Source organism: Mytilus trossulus, chromosome 9 (genome assembly GCF_036588685.1).
Source record: "Mytilus trossulus isolate FHL-02 chromosome 9, PNRI_Mtr1.1.1.hap1, whole genome shotgun sequence".
In the NCBI taxonomy this organism is placed as follows: domain Eukaryota; kingdom Metazoa; phylum Mollusca; class Bivalvia; order Mytilida; family Mytilidae; genus Mytilus; species Mytilus trossulus.
Window position 1 is genome coordinate 17,391,824 of NC_086381.1, and position 20,349 is coordinate 17,412,172.

General features: G+C 32.1%; 1 pseudogene; it reads right to left on the bottom strand.

The window, feature by feature from the left end:
* LOC134684344 (vinculin-like) overlaps window positions 1-20,349 on the bottom strand; it is a 41,443-nt pseudogene that overhangs the window by 13,283 nt on the left and 7,811 nt on the right.

Here is a 20,349-nt window from a genome sequence, read left to right on the forward strand (position 1 = left end):
TGATTTCCCCTTCATGAAAAGGATAGCAGAAACACATGTGCTGAACCTTCAACTGTTATAAAGGTAATGTTGTATCTCATACTATAAAATGTAATGCTCCACCAATCATTTTCCTTATAATATTATGTTACGTTTTTGACTCCTCTGTATAAACTAATTTACTAATATATTGTCTAGTAACTGAAAAGTTAGCAGTATGGAAGATTTATGATTTGGGAGGGAGAAAGGAAGAATTCATTATATGCACTACAACATGTTCTACTGTTAAAAATACTAAGTAAGTGTCAATATTTGCCTTCAAGTATAAAACGAAACATTCACATAATTTAAACAAAAATTAATTTCAACCAAATACCTTTCTTTAAACATCATGCAAAGTTGCTATGAACAACATACATCAAGAAGCAGCAAGTTTAAACCCAGGACATCCTCCACTCAAGCGCACCCAATTATGAGACTACATAGTTTGTTGATATTGGTGTATATAAAACATAATATATTATTATTTGTTAGATACCAATTTTTGTGAGTTACATGAACACAGGTTTACCACAAATTTAAATGTTTAACAAATGGCAAATTTTGTACAGGCTTGAACACAGACTTTGGCAAAACCACAAAATCATGTGTATTTCTAGCTTCACTTCATTATGGATAAGGAAATGCTATTTTAATTGAACAATCTGGATAATTTCTGCCCTTGGTCCCAGTTATGTTTACATTAAAAAGCCCAAATAACATGCCATGCTTTTGAGAGAAACTTATAGTTATTTACACATTTATACTGCAATCAACCTTTCATCCTTACTAACAAAGATTTGTGGTATGCTGCTTCTGTTGCAAGCGAACCATAATGTCAAATTACTGTATATTTCACATTTCAATTTGGGGTCCTCATTACGGCCCATGATAAAGTCATGTAAATTTTTTTCAAAAACCAATTCAAAGATTGGGATGGATGGAAAAAAATGTACAAATTTGATTGCAGGATAGAGTCAATTACTTTTTAGTGTCTCTAAATATTAGCTGTATTTGTACTAGGCTTAAAACAGACATAATAGCTCACTGAAGCTAACATTAGTCATTACACCTTTTTGTAGCCTCATACAAAAACAGCTGATACCTAAACACACTAGATTTAAACAGTTATTGTCTATATACTGGACCAGACAGTAGATTAAATTACAAAATATGATGAATTTTCAGAAGAAACAACTGCATCATTCTTCAAAAAAATTTCATTGTGATTTGATAACTCAGATTTTTTCTTCTACATTTGTATTAAAGTTTATTCTTTGAATTGAATTAAAATCTTCAAACCCAATATATAACAAAATAGTTTAAAGAAGTTTCTCTCAAAAAACAACAACAATAAAGTCACAAATCAATGGCATGCTAAATCATCCTTATTAAGTCATTCAAAAGTAGCAGTTATTGGGCTTCAATGATATCGTTGTATAACAGACATTTTCTGCAATCTCAGCAACAGTATTATTGAACACTTTCAAAATAAATCAATTGTCACATCACCTACAATTTCTCACATAATTAGCCAATTCATAAAATTTCAAAGATTTTCAACGCCTATAAATTAACACAAATTAACACGGGTAGAAAAACAAAAATGTTCACCCACCAGATAATTATATAATGCACAATTTATAAATTATATTTATGAATGGAACTCAGAAAAACATACATTTTTTTACTAACTGAGTAACAGCACATGAGGTTTAAGTATAAACAAGTTTTATTCGTGGGGTCAACAATTGGTCAGTACCTGCTCATGTAAAAATAATAATTGACTAATTGTAGCTAGAATTTAAGTGCTTAACTATTGTATAGGAAGCCTAGAATTTGCTTTTAAGACAGTACAGTATCAGGTCCTAACCCTTAACCATTTACAATAGTAGATCAAATTTAAACATATGTTTACATTTTTTGTTCCTTAACTTATAGAATCCCTTTTTTTATTATTGTAGTTCGTGTTTCAGCCATTTATAACCTATGAAGTCTATTGACAAACTACTGTTATATAATATTTATAGTTATAAAATTAGTATCTTTTCATCTAAATAAATATTGATTCAACTTTATTGAACCATTGAGGTCCCTGGATAATGATTAAATCAGGTAAAAAAATCAAATCAGAGTGTTCTGTCTACCAAAAAAGGATTTTCTAGCTCTTGTTTTTTCTTTAAATGACATTGTTTATAGAAAGATTTAACAAGCTAACCTATTTTTTTGTCACCTATAGTATTATATAAAACATCCTACATACTCAGTGACTCTCACCGTAAAACATCGCACATACTCTCACCGTAAATCTTCCCACATACTCTCACCGTAAAACTCTTTATAACCTTTAGATAAATAACAAGTTTACTTTTGTAATTGCACTTTTAAACAAATATCAATGTCAAAAATAACAAAAACATATCATTTTTAAAATTGTGTTCAATTGGTAACAACCATTTTTACAACTGACTCCTTGCAACATAATTTATACAATTCAAAGGGAATTTCATTATTAGTGGAATAACAAACAATTCTTGAACATGGGAATGTTAAAAGGTCAAGATGCACAAGATGACCTACTCTAAAACCATATCTACCATCATAATAGCCATAATATGGATCCCTTGGGGGTGGGGGAACTGGTGGTGGGGGGACAGGAGGGGCAGCATGTTGCCCCTGATATCCCTTCTCTTGCCTCATTGTAGCTGCAAAAAATTGACAATACACACATACAATTACATTGTGCTAATCTTTACATTGAAAGCAGTATAAGTTGCCTAGAAACAATTCAATATTATTTAACATATAATTACATGGAGTTGTGCATTTTAAAACAAATACAATGCTCTACAAAAAAATTTGGACAAGTTACAATATAAATAAATGATTCCATATATAAAGCTGAACTATAATAATCTATTTAATGTACTAAGACAATTCACTTTTTGTACAAGTTTTACAATACAATATGTATGTGCTTAGCTATTATTAAGTGTCATTTAGTCATTAAAATTCAATTAATTTACTGAAGTATTTCATTTCTAAAATGGCTAAATTAATAACGTTGTTGCTGTTACTGACTTGTTAATAATCTGACATGCAAAAATATTCAAATAAAAAAATTAAAACTGGACTTGGCGAACTAAACAAAAATCTTATTTTTCTTAAAATAAATAACTAGAGGCTCCAAAGAGCCTGTGTCGCTCACCTTGGTCTATGTGAATATTAAACAAAGGACACATTTGAATTCATGACAAAATTGTGTTTTGGTGATGGTGATGTGTTTGAATATCTTACTTTACTGAACATTATTGCTGCTTACAATCATTCTATCTATATTGAACTTGGCCTAAGAGCTTCAGTGGAAAATGTTAGTTAAAATTTACAAATTTTATGAAAATTGTTAAAAATTGACTATAAAGGGCAATAACTCCTTATGGGGTCAATTGACCATTTAGGTCATGTTGACTTATTTTTAGGTGTTACTTTGCTGTACATTGTTTCCCTTTACAGTTTATCTCTATCTATAATAATATTCAAGATAATAACAAAAAACGGCAAAATTTCCTTAAAATGACTAATTCAGGGGCAGCAACCTAACAGCAGTTTGTCCAATCCATCTGAAAATTTCATGGCAAATAGATCTTGACCTGATTAACCATGTTACTCCCTGTTAGATTTGCTCTAAATGCTTTGGTTTTTGAGTTATAAGCAAAAAACTGCATTTTACCCCTATGTTCTATTTTTAGCCATGGCGGCCATCTTTGTTGGTTGGCCGGGTCACGCCACACAATTTTTAAACTAGATACCCCAATGATGATTGCGGCCAAGTTTGTTTAAATTTGGCCTGGTAGTTTCAGAGGAGAAGATTTTTGTAAAAGATTACCAAGATTTACGAAAAATGGTTAAAAATTGACTATAAAGGACAATAACTCCTAAAGTGGTCAACTGACCATTTTGGTTATGTTGACTTATTTGTAGATTTTACTTTGCTGAACATTATTGCTGTTTACAGTTTATCTCTATCTAGAATAATATTCAAGATAATAACAAAAAACAGCAAAATTTCCCTAAAATTACCAATTCAGGGGCAGCAACCCAACAACAGGTTGTCCGATTCATCTGAAAATTTCAGGGCAGTTAGATCTTGACCTGATGAACATTTTTACCCCATGTCAGATTTGCTCTAAATGCTTTGGTTTTTTAGTTATAAGCCAAAAACTGCATTTTACCCCTATGTTCTATTTTTAGCCGTGGCGGCCATCTTGGTCGGTTGGCGGGGTCATTGGACACAATTTTTAAACTAGATACCCCAATGATGATTATGGCCAAGTTTGGATTAATTTGGCCCAGCAGTTTCAGAGGAGAAGATTTTTGTAAAAGTTAACGACGACGGACGCAGGACGACGGACGCCGACGGACGACGACGGACGCCGACGGACGACGACGGACGACGACGGACGCCGACGGACGACGACGGACGCCGACGGACGACGACGGACGCCGGACGCCAAGTGATGAGAAAAGCTCACTTGGCCCTTCGGGCCAGGTGAGCTAAAAATGAAATTAAAATAAGTTTCATGCTGATGTTACATATAAATAAACCTAAATGTTATAAACTAAAATAATGTGAAACTAAAATATGGAAAATATATGTGTAACTTGATATAAATTGTATCAAGAAGCTGAACCTAAATAAATGGGTGTCTATAAATGGATGTAATACCTTCTGGAGGAACCATGGTGTAATGGCTATCGGCAAACTGATCTGGAACTGTGTGATGTAAACATGAAATGATTATACAATGAAACACAACAATTAACAATACTGAGTTCTCAATGTGCATTTACAAAACAAATTACAATTGGCTTTGTTTACTGTGATTGGTTATATGACAGTCATAAAAACAAAAAAACATTAACACTGCATTGAACCAAGAAGGAACTGATACATGCATATTTTTTCTAGTTGAAGGATTTATCGGTAATTCGTATATTTTCCCTTTGATTTTACTGCGTAATATTTTCAAGTATCTATGTACTGGCTGTATCACTGAAAATATTAGGCAATACACTGTGTGATGTCATAATTACCGATAAACAGAATAATAGGTAGTTTCGTTTTTGATACTGACTATATCATGTGGGATATCTTAACTCGCCCTAATGGGCTCGTCTAGATATTCCACATGATAAATAGTCAGTATCAAAAATGAAACTACCTATTACTCTGTATGTACTATGGTGAGGTTTTGGAATTTATGTCTGATATTCTGACTCCTTGGTGTTTTTCCATACAATACAGGGTAAACTATTTTGTCTAAATTTTAGATTCTTGATTTATTTAATTACAATTAGGTACATCCTTAAGGCTATCTTGATTCACACTATATCCGGTACTTTTATCAAATCTTGCATCTATCCTTTTGCATTGCCAAGAAAGATTGTGTATAATTATCAAATCTTAATGAGTCTAATTCTGCATGGAATTTAAGGTTTAAAATGTAAAATAAAAAGTTCTGCAACACTTTTGCATATCAAAATCTGTTATGGTTATGGAAATATGGAATGGGTCAGGTTGCGTATAATGTTATTTCAGTTCAAAGCTTGTTTCATCATAAAGCAATCATCTGATAATCAAATTTTCAAGACCAGTCCAATTCATTTTAATCTTGATCAAGAACTGTCTACAAAAATATCAGAAGTTGTAACTAAATTGGTCAGCTTAAATTCAGATTCAATCTGTTTCTATTGTGAGACCTTGTGTTGTAACTTATGAAAGGTTATTTGTGATTGAGTCTGAAATAGTTTAACAATGTTTATGGCAAACTGGATCTACTCCTGTCTGAGAAATCATAAAACTTTGGATTAAAGCATTATTTCCCACATATGTGGAAAAAAAAATTCTAAAAAAATACACATGCAAAAAAAATATTATGCTGAAATAAATCAATACATTTAAAGATATATGACAATTACAAAGTACTTAATAATCAAATTTGAAAAGAAAGGTTTGAAAAAATCACTCAATCTTTGTGAGGGAAATTCAACAAAATAAAATGTAATGAAATCTGATGTACAAGGATATAAATTTACAACATATAACAGAATGTATAGCTTATTATCGCTATTTTACAAAATTTCCTTTAATCTTACTGACTGATAATTTCCTTTCTCAGCACAGTTAAGTGAAAAATTATCACTAGAAACTAAGGAAGCACATGCCAGTTGTCAATGAAATTATCAACGTCGTCATACGTAAAATAGCGATAAACAGATTATCATTGGTCATCTCTACTCGATAGCTTTTCTCACTTTCGCCGTACTGGCTCAAGTGGGAAAAGCAATCTCTTTTAGATGATCAACAACAATCTATAAGTATAGCTAAGAATATAATCGTAATATTGATACTGTTTACACCTGAAGGCAGAAACAGTGATAGATTTAAATCTAACTTTCTGTCTTTTTAAATAGACAACAGAAACATGCAAAAACACCTAATGAAAAATAAAGGCATGCCATCACACAATGCTTTAATGTAGAATATCATCTCCTGGACGAAATAGGATATGTTTACTGATCTTCATTTTGATAGAAAACAGAATTTATATTGTTTCAATATTAACTCATTGTTGAAATGACATTCAAATAACATGTAAAAAAAAAAGTGAAATAAAATTCATATGTATCTTAATGTATGATAAACAAATAACTTTTTTTAAATTTTCTTAGCAAATCAGTTTGTCATTCATGAATATTAATATGAAATTAAATTACAAAGTAATACACTTCACATGTATATGTTAGCCTCAGATCTATGTAAGTCTTAAATCTGTGTCTGATTTCATTACGTCATAGACGTCACAAATCTATGTCCTTTTTTTTCTCAAATCTATATCCTTTTCAACAAGTCATGTACTGTATAATGTGTTGAAGTCACAATGTTCAAAACATCTCCCAAAAAAAATATTTGTCAATAACATCTTCAAGGTCAAACAGTGAAATAAATTTGTCTCTTTCTTTTTTTTTTTTTTTCATTTCTATTTTGTGTTAAAGACGTCACAAAACTATATATATCCTCTTCAACAAGTCATGCACTGTATTTTTTGCTGAGGTCACAATTTTCAAACCATCTTTCAGGAAATATGATTTGTCAATAACATCTTGAAGGCCAAACAGTAAAAGTAACATTTGTCTTCTTTTTTTTCTAGTCTACATTGCGTCATAGATATCACAAATCTATGTCCTATCTTTTCTCAAATCTGTGTCCATTTTATCAAGTCATGCAGTCTTGCGTGTCGACGTCTTCAGGAAATGAGTTTTGTCAATAACATCTTCAAGGCCGAACAGTAAAAATAGTTTTGTCTTTCATTTTTTTTTTTTTTTCTTAATTTAATTGTGTGCTTTATGTCCATTTGATGGGTTTAGCTCTTTCCAATTGGTTTTTAACAGTTTGTAATAATGTGTTGTTAAACAACAGTGCCAGAGTATAGTAGGATTGAGTTTTTTAACCCTAAGACATTCTATATTTGCTTGTTCAAGGTCAAGTCATGTCACAAAAAATCTTCTTTATAAAGAACTAGAGGCTCTAAAGAGCCTGTGTCGCTCACCTTGGTCTATGTGAATATTAAACATAGGAAGCAGATGGATTCATGACAAAATTATGTTTTTGGTGATGGTGATATGTTTGTACATCTTACTTTACTGAACATTCTTGCTGCTTACAATTATCACTATCTATAATAAACTTAGTCCAGTAGTTTCTGTGGAAAATGTAACCGGTAGTAAAAATCTACAAGTTTTATGAAAATTGTTAAAAATTGACTGTAAAGGACAATAACTCCTTAGGGGGTCAATTGACCATTTTGGTCATGTTTGACTTATTTGTAAATCTTACTATGCTGAACATTTTTGCTGTTTACAGATTAACTCTATCTATAATAATATTCAAGATAATAAACAAAAACAACAAAATTTTCTTAAAATTACCAATTCAGGGACAGCAACCCAACAACCGGTTCTCTGATTCATCTGAAAATTTCAGGGCAGATAGGACTTGACCTGATGAACAATTTAACCCGTGTCAGATTTGCTCTAAATGTTTTGGTTTTTGAGTTATAAGGTAAAAACTGCGTTTTACCCCATATGTTCTATTTTTAGCCATGGCGGCCATCTTGGTTGGTTTGGCGGGTCACGCCACACATTTTTTAAACTAGATACCCCAATGATGATTGTGGCCAAGTGTGGTTTCATTTGGCCCAGTAGTTTCAGAGGAGAAGATTTTTCTAAAAGTTAACGACGACGGACGACGACGACGACAACGACGGACGCCGGACGCCAAGTGATGAGAAAAGCTCACTTGGCCCTTCGGGCCAGGTGAGCTAAAAAGGATTGCAAAAAACAAAAGGCTATAGATTTGATTGTCGTAAAGTCACATGACACAGATCTGAGGATAGGAAACCATTTTAAGACCAGACATAGATTTGACTCTAACATATATGTATACATGTATGTACAGAAAATTACAATGTGGACAATATGTCTTATACTGTGAACAACATATAAATTAAAGAACACAATGTGGTTTGTTAAGACAAAAAAGGGGTGTGGCACTCAGTGTACACATGCTTGGATTCTACCTCTAGCTATCACCCTCGGTGATTTAGGGGCTACTGGTGGGGGTTTTGGACTATATGCTGTGCTAGGCACTGCTGAAGCTTGTACTGGTTTCTGGCCGTTCCATATGTCACCAAATTCTTGCAAGTCTACGTTTACAACATCAAAACAAAATAACTATCTACATTTATACATAAAATATATAATAAACTATACATAAAACTAAAATATTTAAATACATAAAAATATACATCAATGGCTGAAAACTGCAAAGAATTCTGGGAAGGCAAAATATTGAATATTTCAGCAGGATTTATACAGCTGCCCAATAAGTAATTTGTGCAATAAAAAAAGTTATAGTATTATTACCGGAAATAGAAATTGGAGAAATTGTCCTCCTCCCTGTTCCTGTAAAGCCATCTATGAGCAATAATATTAATATGAATACATACAGATTTACAACAAAAGACGGTACATTTTGTCAAGCTTTCTGATCATGTTTCACAACAATTTTAAATCCATTACTTAAACAGGATGACAACATTCAAATATTGTTACAGGGAAATATAAATGTTTCTAGCAGTTAGATGGATTGAAAGTTCCCAAGTTAATATCTAAAATTCATGTGTCCATTTCACAGTATAGCCATTTTTAGTTATTATCTAGATTTTCAGTGATAAGGATGATTTCCCCATTTCAATAAATATTTAGAAGACAAATTTTAGATAACAAAAGTTTTTCTTGTTTACATCAGATACATTTTTTGTTGATTCGGAATACATCAATTAACGATTTTAGAAGTAATTCATTGTTAATTGGACCATATTCATAAAAATCTAATTGTGAAAATCATCCATTCAAGTTAAAAGGTGTTGGATTTGAGGTGAACATAAAACTTATTGAACACATTGAGTGTATTTTACTTTTCATACAGAATTGAAATGTTTCAACTTTTTACAACATCTAATTGTGCTAATAATTGGGCAAACTCCATTTAAACTCATAAAGCGATGTAGCTAATTTCAATGTGTGACCAATATTATAGACTAACCATTTCTTTGTATCTGAATTTATTGAAAGTTGATACTTTCTTGACTCAACACTGCTATTGAGTTGATAGATTATAGAGGATTCAGCCACAAAACATTAAACAGGTTGATAAAAGGATGGAAGAAAAAAGGGATTTCAAATACTGAATTTAGACTTACCATTGAAATATATTGAGTTGGAAATTATAGAAGATACAGACATACCTCGCTGAATGTGTTGAGAAAATCATGGATGAAAAGGAAGGGTCTTATACCTAATTTAGACTTACCATTGATAATTAGTGAGAGAAGACTTTATGTTAGGAGGGATTTGTTATACTTAATTTAAACTCACCATTGATATTGAGTAATTGAGTTGAGAGAAGATTTGATGATGAAAAGGGACTTGTAATACTTAATTTAGACTTACCATTGATATTGAGTTGAGACATATCTGGAGGGGGTGGGGGAGGGAACATATCTTCTCCCCTACTCACAGTCACTGCATCCCTAACACCAGCAACACCATTTATCAACTGAAAGGAAAAGTGAGTTATACAATTCTTAATCTCTTTTTTAATTCTTGCATCTTCCTGTATTGACAAGCAAGATCCTAAATGATCCATACATGCTACACTTATAACATTTACAAATAAATTTGACTGCAAAAAATAAAGCACATTTTCTAACAGTTAAAATCACACAACTCTTGAATGACCACCTTAAATAAAAGTTCAATATCAAATGGAATCTTTCTTCAACCAATATTCTTTACCATGTTTACAACTTGTGAACAGACCAACAGACAGTAAAATGGTATATACAAAAGTCATTATATATACTGCATATTAAATCATCATCAATACTGTAATATTGTTATGTTGCACAAGGATAAGAGAAAATCATTTCTTCTTTATACAAGTAAATTAAATTTAGGCATTAATGAGAAGTGGGAGTATTTTCAAAAATTTCAGAATAATTTAGTTCAAATTCTTAACACCTTATTCCAAACAATCTGCCAGATGTTTATTTTCTGTTCTTATTACTTTTAAAGTGTTGACTACTTTCTTATGTAAATCAAATATCTCCTTACCCCAACTGAAAATTTGATTTTGACAGTTTACAAGATTCTGGTGTCAAGATATCACGAATTGAATTAACATTTTCATGATATTATCACTTCAAAGTTTCACTGGGTGTCAAACAAGAAATTTTGCTGACCTTATGAAAATTTTCAAACTTGCTAGCCTTTACATCATTTGACATTATTTAACTGTGTGACACATGATTTCTGGAAAGTTGTCTTTCTGATATTTCTCATTTACAAGATAGTTACACATTAGCCAATGTTTCTTGTCTATATAATGGAATTTGCCATCAGATTTGTTGGGATATGACTCTAAAATAATAACAAATCAATTTCTGCCAATTTTAAAATATTTGTAGATATTGCTTGTGTGACCTTTTTTTACTTAATACGTTTAATTTCATTTTACTTTTTTATTTAATTTCTTAAAAGTTTAATTTCATTTAACTACAAAGGGAATTGAACATACTAAGAGTACTTCACATGTACAATTTCCTATTTGAAAAACTTATCCAAATATATTTTCAAATCATGCTGAATTTATAAATATAACGTTTTTTATATTTCCCCACTTCCTCTGTCTGATCTCCATATCATATGATATACAAAATAACTACAACTCACAGCTTGGTTAGCTTTCCTCCAGTTTGTGGCAGCATTACTATCCCCAGGGTTCATGGACAAGTTCTTGGCATGTTGTACCATTGGTGTTATGGCTGAAAACATTTTAAAAAGCTCAATTTTATACTATTCAACAGTGATTTAAATATTTGTAGGAGTGTTGTAAGCATACTGCAATGACAATTACTTATTTTACCAGTCTTAAAAATGGAATCAGGTAAGTTAATCTGTCTATAACATAAAATCCAACTGATCAGGTAACTGGACCTGTCTTTAGCATGAAATACAACTGTTATAGTAACAGACCTGTCTTTAGCATGAAATCCAACTGTTCAGGTAACAAAACCTGTTCATAAAAAGCTATCTTTTACAAGCATTCAGATATAACTGTGCCAAGTTAACTTAGTCATATCCACTCAAACTTAATGTTTGAATATAATGTGATAAAACTTACTATCTTTCAGTGTATTTGCAGAGTCTCTAACCCTGTCAATGTAGGCAAATAAAACTTACTATCTCTGAGTGTATTTGCAGAGTCTCTGACCCTGTCAATGTAGGCAGGATCTTCACTATTTTCTACTTCCTTTTCTCCTACTTGTAATACTCTGTAGGCTCGTCGGGCAATGTTTGAAGCATTTGCCACAATCTTTGGTGGATCTTTTCCTCGAATACCTTCTTCAACCCGATCAGTGTCTCTTAAAATACCTTCCTCTGTAAAACAAAATTATACAATGTCCTAATAACAGATACATTGTTTTCATTTTGGATGAAATTTATGTTTTAAAATTAAGATGATATTAAAAACATATTGCTGGATTCATTATTAGTTATGAAAATTTATATGCATAATGAAGTACATATTGTAAATCAATGAAATTAAAATCCACAAAAATAGAATTTATCATCAATCCACAAAAATGGATATCAACTAATTTAGATGAAACCACATTATTGAAAAGTTCTAAATTACAATAACACTTTGACTACTTTCAAAGATAAAAAATAAACAAAGATATGACCCAAATTCACCATCAATTATTTCTACAAGACATGGTTGGAACCCTTCCTTTTTTTTTTGGAAGATTAATGCATTTAAATGGGGACATGTACTGTGGATTCATTATTATTCGAGGAATACCAATTTTCGTGGCTTTCGTGGGGTCTGGCGAACCACGAAATTAAGTATTCAACGAATAACAGATTTTCTATAGGCTTGTATGTAGACTTCGACAAAACCACGAAATTAAATATCCACGAACTTGCAAGTTTTCCATAATCCACGAAAATTGGTACCCACGAAAATAAATGAATCCACAGTAGTTGGAACCCCCTTTTAAAATGGCTGGATCCGCCCCTGATTAGATATATATAACATACCTTCAGCCTTAATGAGTGCAGGAGTATCCACAGCTTCATCAACAAGTGCTCTGAGTCTCTCAACGTTACCAGCCCAGCGATTCTTCATCTGATCAAAATGTTCTATAGCAGCCTGATTGTTAGGATTAGCAAATAGTACTCTGGCTGCAGTAATTACTTGTGGTGTCAGATCATTAACCTATAACAATAGTAAGAAATATTCAGTTCAAAATTATGGAATTATTGTAATGAAAAATGCTTTTAGGTTTGTTGAAACAAAACCATCAGTTTTCATTTATAATTCTATATGGCTCTGAAATCTTGTTAAATTCCAGTACTTATATTGAATGATATGTTGGTAAAGATACTAATAACAACAATGTGTCCTAAGTACAACATGCCCAATCCGCATAATCATTTCTATGTTCAGTGGACCGTGAAAATGGGGTAGAATCTCTAATTTGGCATTAATATTAGAAAGATCATACCATAAGGAACATGTGTACTAGGTTTCAAGTGGATTGGACTTCAACTTTATCAAATACTACCTTGACCAAAAACTTTAACCTGAAGCTGAACGAATGGACGCACAGACCAGAAAACATAATGCCCATAAATGGGACATAAAAATGTGAATTTCAAGTTTATTTTACTATCTGGTTAGGTAAATAGTGAATATTATGTGTCATTTCATAAATTTCAAAAAATGGTTACCTGAATTATTTCAAAAGTTTATTTTACATCTAATGGCCATGTAAAAAATAATGAATTACAGCAATGACTATTTGTAGTGTTAACTTAAAACCAGTTTACCGTACCTGATTAGAAGTTTTGAAGATTTCCTGGACTGTATGCTTGTTATTACAGCCACCAGCTGTGGCAACCATGTTGGCAGTGTCAGCCAGTTTAGAAGCATGAGATTCAAAGTTCCTGGCTCTATCATCAAATTTCTCCTCCCTTCCTGGAACACCTGAAAACACAAGTAAAGGTTCTGATTACATCCAAAAATCAAACAACGGTCAACCATAGTCCTTACACTGGTTGGTTCAATTTGAAAGTATCTAATTAAAGCGACATATTTATTTTGCATTAAAACCCTTCCTCATTTTGTGCATGTACAAAGTCAGACTAAACCCTTCCTCATTTTGTGCATGTACAAAGTCAGACTATCAGGACAATGAGATGTTTTCTTGTCGTTTATGTTTGTATGTCTCTATATATTCTTGCTGGACTCAAGTGTTGGCGGTTGTTGTGATTTGTAAAATGTCTACTTTTTCGTTATACCTGATATTTGTTTATAAGTCTCCACATACATTAAGCAAATGAATATGAAGAAGTGCAACAAAGAACTATTATTTGGTTAAGAAATCCAAACTTTCGTTTATCCTTTAAATATATATACTAAACAAGGCCTTTTCCTGGAAAAAAGTACAAGGAAACATTTTTTTGTATAAACTATTGTCCATAATTCTTATATTCATTTGTAACAAAATTTCATTTGCTTCCATCCTTTTTTCCCTCAACCAAAAAAAAATAATTTTATATTCAACCCTCATACATATTTACTACTTGAACAGCCTCTAATGAGTAATGTCTTTGTCCAAGCATATTTTGATTATTATCACCAAATCTTACCTAGTGGTGTCAGAGAAGCATCATGAAGTTGTTTGAGTGGTCCTGTTATATCTATAAAGTCTTCTGCAACCTGTCAGGATAAATACAGGCTGTATCATTATATGTTTCTGTGTAAAAAGTCTTATATTTATAAATTATTTTAAAGAACTTTAAGTCAAATATTTTCTATGTTCAATGGACGTGAAATTAATTTTAAAACTCCAATTTGGCATCAAAATTAGAAAGATCCTATCATAGGGAGCATCTGTACTATGTTGCAAGTTGCTTGGACTTCAATTTCATAAAAAAAAAACTACCTTGACCAAACTCTTTAACCTGGAGAGGGACAGACAGACAAATGGATGAACAGACCCACTGACCATAATGCCTCTCTACTATCAAAGATGGGGCATAAAATAGCAATAGTAAAATCCTGCACCAGTCCGGACCTTTAATATCACAAAATTGTTCTGCTTTGCTTTTTTTCACAATGTTTCTGTCAATTCCAATTTACATTAGAGAAAAATTTCTCCATACCTGATTAACAAGTGCCTCCTGTATTTTAGCCTGTAGGTTGTGAAGTTTCTCAGTAAGTTGTCTAGCTATGGCTTTAGCTTGAGGAGAGTCACCCTGAAAACAATTATACATTACTTATTACATCAAACATTTCTATTTAAAGATATTATTGTTCAACACTTTATAACGTAAGCATACTATTACTTATATACATAATTATAAATGATATAAAAATAGTAATAAGGTGTGTTACCTATTTCAAAGAAAACTTTCAATTTAAAGGTGTTTCACAATACTGAAGAAGAAACTATAAGCAAGGTATATTATCCTTGCTAATATGCATGCACGAAAATAGTATGTATGTAATTAGTTAAAGAAAAATTATGACAGCAAGTACCTTGAAAGGTGACACTCTAACCTCAATTTACCTTCGCTACATTTTACCAATGAATTACGGTCATAAAGAATACCACTCGAGATAAATAGTTTGAATTCCATGTTTTGTGGAAATACTCTTTGTGCTGAAATTTTCTGCCAAATTTTTGATAAACAAAAATTGACAACTTTAAAATCAATCAATGGAAGGTTCAGGTCAATAAACACTGACTTTACTGATGATTGCTTTGTGCAGAAAGGTTTTATCTAGACAAGAGCTATATCTCTAATAGTTGTAAGGCAAAGCTCATCAGTAAAATACCTGTCCTCTTCTGATAAGATCTGATAGCTGATTAGTCAGTATCTCTGTCTCATCACAAAGTCTCAATAACTCAGATCTCTGGGGCCCAGTACAGGAGTCAGCAACCTTACGACCTTCAGCTACAACTAGTTTAGTTGCTTGTTCACCTGTGAAAAAAAAATATTATTTCAATGTCTTTATTGTCATTGATTGCTTTACAACCCATGAAACCGTTTTATAAAAGTAATAATTTTCAACATTTAATTCTAAAATTGATTTAAGACCTGAACCAAATTCCTTATTGGCATTTAATAATGATTTTGTTTTAATAGAGGTTTTTTAATAAAGCTCCTAGTCTTACCTTGGTGAGCCATATGATAACTGACCAGTAATTGGCCAATATTTAAAAAGTAAACTAACCTAGACCTCTATCATCCAAGGCAGGATTTTCCAACCATTACCTTGCCTGTTCTACCTTGCCTTCTACTGTTGGTGCAGGTTAACGAATGCCAGACCTTTCTGTTTTCATGGTTCCTGCTTGTGTTAAAATTCTGAAGATCCTTCAATTTGTTTTGTATTTCTCTGGCAAGGGACATGGCTTGAGGACTACTTCCCTATAAGCAAAATAAATTTTGAAAAATGATTAACTTCATACTAAGCAAATTTTTTGATAGAAGTCACATAGTAAGTTTAAAGTTATATGCAAAAGTGAAAGAAAATGTTTAAAATAAATAAAATTATAAAAAAAATATGGATATGAAATGAGATTTGGAACTACACTTTACATATTTGTATAGAATGTTAAAGACCATAGATTGACCACTTATGTTGTTGTGTTTATGTATTATTAACTATAACCCCACATCTTACTTTAATTCATTTTTCATAAAAGAGACACATACACACCAAATTATTCAAATGTCTGCCTAATTTTGAAATATATAAAAGGAATACATATGACTTTATTTTCATAATATTAAAACTGTACATAGTGGATAGAGTATGACAACTTGAAAATTACATTAATATATTTTCTTACCTTTCCTTGAACTCTCAGTTCTGACAAGGCATTTTTCATAGAATCAATGTCTCCTACAGTTATAAGAATTCTGTCCCTATCAGCTGGGTCTGTACATCTCTCTGCAACTTTACGAGCATCTTCTAAAATCTGACTCAGAGCTTTGTCACCTATTTAAAAGATTGAAATGTTCAGGTTTTCAAAAAGGTCTGAACAGATGTTAAACAAGAGTGCACACACTGAAATGTCTCGCCTTCTTTACTAATCAATGATATTATTTTGGTAGTCCTCAGTATAAAGCTTTATTACAACTGTACATAAAAATTACATTAACCATAAGATAACTAAACAAAGTCCAATGAACCTTGAAAATGAGGTCAAGGTCAGATGAACCATGCCAGGCTGACATGTACAGCTAACAATGCTTCAATAAAACAAATATAGTTGACCTAATACTTATAGTTAAAGAAAAATAGACCAAAACACAAAAACTTAACACTGAGCAATGAACCGTGAAAATAAGGTCAAGGTCAAATAAAACCTGTGCCACTAATATATAGATCATAAAATATTTCCATACACTTAAAATAGTTGACCTATGGCATTGAGTATCAGATAAAAAGACCAAACTGAAAAACTTAACTTTGACCACTGAACCATGAAAATGAGGTCAAGGTCAGATGACATCTGTCCGCTAGACATGTTCACCTTACAATCATTCCATACAACAAATATAGAAGACCTATTGCATAAAATATGAGAAAAACAGACCAAAACACAAAAACTTAACTATAACCACTGAACCATGAAAATGAGGTCAAGGTCAGATGACACCTGCTAGTTGGACATGTACTCCTTACAGTCCTTCCATACACCGAATATACTAGCCCTATTGCTTATAGTATCTGAGATATGGACTTGACCACCAAAACTTAACCTTGTTCACTGAGCCATGAAATGAGGTCGAGGTCAAGTGAAAACTGTCTGACGGGCATGAGGACCTTGCAAGGTATGCACATACCAAATATAGTAATCCTTATACTTATAATAAGAGAGAATTCAACATTACAAAAAATCTTAACTTTTTTTTCAAGTGGTCACTGAACCATAAAAATGAGGTCAAGGACATTGGACATGTGACTGACGGAAACTTCGTAACATGAGGCATCTATATACAAAGTATGAAGCATCCAGGTCTTCCACCTTCTAAAATATAAAGCTTTTAAGAAGTGAGCTAACACCGCCGCCGGCGCCGGATCACTATCCCTATGTCGAGCTTTCTGAAACAACAGTTGCAGGCTCGACAAAAATTTCTTGGGCAAGATAACAAAACAATTTCTATGTTTATTAATCAGCTAAAAAAATGTGTTTCCACTGCCATGTTGAAATAATTGAGATGACAGGCAGATAGGTAAGTTAGTTTTTAAGTTTGTTTCTTATTTTTATCAAAGTTTCTACACTTTATCAATCTCAACTTATACAGTGCTTAATAAACAATGGTCATATAAAGCTTGCACTATGCACCAAAAGTAGAACCATTTCTGATGGCGCTATTTCAGGGGAAAATGTATGGTAGGGAACTACACTTTTTATAAACACCACCCACTGGAATAACCCTAAGAAGAACCTAAGCATATATGTTTTCCATACCTGAGCTACCAACCAAAGCTGCTGGATCAGCTAACCAATCAAATGCTGGCTTCATCTTTTGTTCTATTGCATTCTAAATATAAATATTCATTAATTATAATAATCTTTGATTTATATTTGAATCTTTTAAAAAGATGAAATATCAAATACACTCAAGCATTCATAAGAAATAATCCTAGATAAGACCTAAAAACTTATGTGACAGTTGTAGAGCCTTCCAATTTTGTCAAAAAAGCAAGACTAAGCAATGCTTCATTCTGTCGTCAGGATCGTTGTAGTTGTTGACGGCGTCCAAAAATATTCACTCTGTGGTTAAAGTTTTTGAAATTTAAATAACTTTCTTAAACTGTCCTGGCCATGGACTTCTACCAAACTTGGACAGGAGCTTGTGTATGATCATAAGATAGTATCCAGAAATAAATTTTGTAAAAAATAAAGAACCTTAGTGAGCACGCTCACATACCCCACGTCCCCACATTGTCATTGGAGAAATTAAATAAGTGAAAGAAAAAAAAATTGTATAAGAAAAATTAATTTCCTGCCAATATGCACATCTAAATAGTATGTCCTTATTATCTACAAAATTTCATGAAATTCTGTTGTGTGGTTTCAGAGGAGTTGAGATGACAAACTGTTGCAGAAGTACATTGAAGCAAATAAGTTCAAAGGGGTGTAACTCCTAGAAAAAAAATTGAATCGCAAGTTCCCGTCGATATGCACAACTACATAGTATGTCCTTATTATCTGAAAAGGTTTCGTGAAATTCTGTTGTGTGGTTTGAGAGAAGTTGCGATGACAAACTGTTGCAGTAGTACATTAAAGTAAATAAGTTCAAAGGGGCATAACTCCTAGAAAAATAATTGAATCGCAATTTCCCGTCGATATGCACAAGTACATAGTATGTCCTTATTATCTGAAAAGGTTTCGTGAAATTCTGTTGTGTGGTTTGAGAGGAGTTGCGATGACAAACTGTTGCAGTAGTACATTAAAGTAAATAAGTTCAAAGGGGCGAACTCCTAGAAAAAAAATGGAATCGCAATTTCCCGTCGATATGCACAACTACATAGTATGCCCTTATTATCTGAAAAGGTTTTTGTGAAATTCTGTTGTGTGGTTTGAGAGGAGTTGCGATGACAAGAAACAGGACTGACGGACGGACTGACGGACGGACGGACAGACGGGTCAAAAACATTATACCCTCCGCAACTCGTTGCGTGGGGTATAAAAACACCAGTCTAATTGTATTTTACTTATAAATGGACTTTCTGCCAGTTAGCATTACATTCACTTTGTGGTTAAAGTTTTAAAATTAGAATAACTTTCTTAAACTATTCTGGATTTCTATCAAACTTGTTTATGATTAAAAGCTAGTCTCTAGAAGAAAATTTTGTAAAAATATATTTCCTGTTTTTCAGTATGTAACTTATATATGGACTTCCAGTAAAAATTACATACAGTCTGCAGTTAAATTTCTTTAAAAATTTATAAGATTCATAAAGTAGGTGAGACACTGGGTTCCAGGGAATCCTTACTAATTTTATCAATGAAGCATATATTTCACAATCTATAAGGTCATATTCATGAATGGTTACTTCTTTAAGCAGAATTTCCAATATTAGAAAAAAATTGTAACGGTTCCGCGGAACCCAGTGTCTCGTCTATTTTTGCTGTAAATCGCAGGCTCAACAACAATGAGAAAAAAAATGAATAAAAATATTCCTCTTGTTACTATTTTATGATTGTAAGAAAATCTAAGTCCATTTAAAAGTAAATTACAGAAAAAACGGAGTAATCTTTTTACAAACTTTATTTCTGGATACAATCTTATAATCACAAACAAGCTTCTGTCCAAGTTTGGTACAAACCCAGGATAGTTTAAGAAAGTTATAAAAATTTAAAAACTTTAACCACAGAATGAATGTTATGGTTCCCCGCAGAAAAACTAAGTCCATTTATAAGTAAAATACGGGAAAAAATTGAATTTTATTTTTACAAAATTTACTTCTGGATACTATCTTATGATCATAAACAAGCTTCTGTCCAAGTTTGGTACAAACCCAGGATAGTTGGAGAAAGTTATTAAAATTCTAAAAACATTAACCACAGAGTGAATGTTTTGTTTCCCCGCAGAAAAAAATTAAGTCCGTGT